This window comes from Triticum dicoccoides, chromosome 7A (genome assembly GCF_002162155.2).
Source record: "Triticum dicoccoides isolate Atlit2015 ecotype Zavitan chromosome 7A, WEW_v2.0, whole genome shotgun sequence".
NCBI lineage: Eukaryota > Viridiplantae > Streptophyta > Magnoliopsida > Poales > Poaceae > Triticum > Triticum dicoccoides.
Window position 1 is genome coordinate 73,382,287 of NC_041392.1, and position 1,433 is coordinate 73,383,719.

The window sequence follows — 1,433 nt, forward strand, 5'->3', positions numbered from 1 at the left end:
AATTTCTCTCCCCTCACCTAGAGGCTTTTCTACTTAACATCATGTCATGGTTATCATGCTCTGCTTGTCCTTGGGAAGGATATACCCCTGAAATATCTGATAATCATATTTTCCTTTCCATTACTTGGTTTACCCTTTCTAGTGATCATTATGGTCTAAGCAGTATTAATTCCCTGCTTATGTAGACCCATCATGTACAATTCTGTCAGTAAGACCATGTTACTTTTGTTGATGACATTCCGGTAACCACCGATGGACGAGAACTTTGCCTATAGGCCCGCCTCGTTTCAACGAGCAGTAAAATGGTTCTCTTCGTCCCTCACCCTTGGTACTGATACTGTTGCCGACATAACTGATAGGCTATCCTCTAACATACCTTCCTTACATGATCATGCAAGACGTCATCGCCCTTCCTACTTTTAACCACATGGTGGGCCCATAACCCACAGTTCCACATGATCGAAACTTGACTCTCCTGTACACCCCATATTCCCAAGGTTATTCCTCGTGCGTGGCCTTTTATGTAATTCACGGGCCACCGTCCTAGTGATCTATTCTGGAAAGAGATGCAATATTCAATCTCGTTGCTTTGGACCCCTTTCGCGTGTTGTTTTAGACATCGAACGATTGCCTACCCGTTTGAAACTTCTCATGGTACCTTCTTGCTTTACTCTCGATAATTTCTTAAGTATCTATTCGAGAGTTACTTCTACCACATTCTCTCAGTTATCTGCTAGGTAGTTGACCTTGAAGGTCCGTTCTTCAGTAGTTACCCCTTATCATTATCGTAAGTATGATGGAGTTCCTGAAGAAAGGACGACAACCTCATCATGATGCATTGATGCATAGGAATGAAGACATCAGCGCTATGGATCGACCACTTCGAGAAGAGCAACCAAGACCGAGAAGAATCGTTAGAATTTCGTAACCTATTCTTCCCCCTTACTCCCCTCCTAAATCTCGGGACGAGATTTCTTGTAGTGGAGGAGAATTGTGACGCCTGGATAATCAAGCTACAGTAACCTCTGCTAATGATGCCTCATCACCACTCTTACTGTTGTAAACCTCGCGATGATTCAATCCCGTTCGAATTCAAATTTCAAAATCAAAGCAAACAATAAAAGTTTTTCAAAATTTAAAACAAAAATGTTCGGGAGATGCCATATTTTACATAAGTCAATATGGTGTAATAAACACAATTTTATAAACTGCCTAAGTATTTTAAAATAAATAAAAACAGAAAGGGAAAATAAATAAAAGAAAGAAACTAACAAAACAAAAAAAAGAGGGAACCCCCCCCCATGGCCTACTGGCCTAGTTGGCCGGCCCATTCGGGCGCAGGCCCAACCGGCCACCCCCCTCCCCTTATCCATTCCCCCCCGAAACCCTAACCACCTTGTCACCCACTTCCCCTCCCCATGACGCCACTCCCT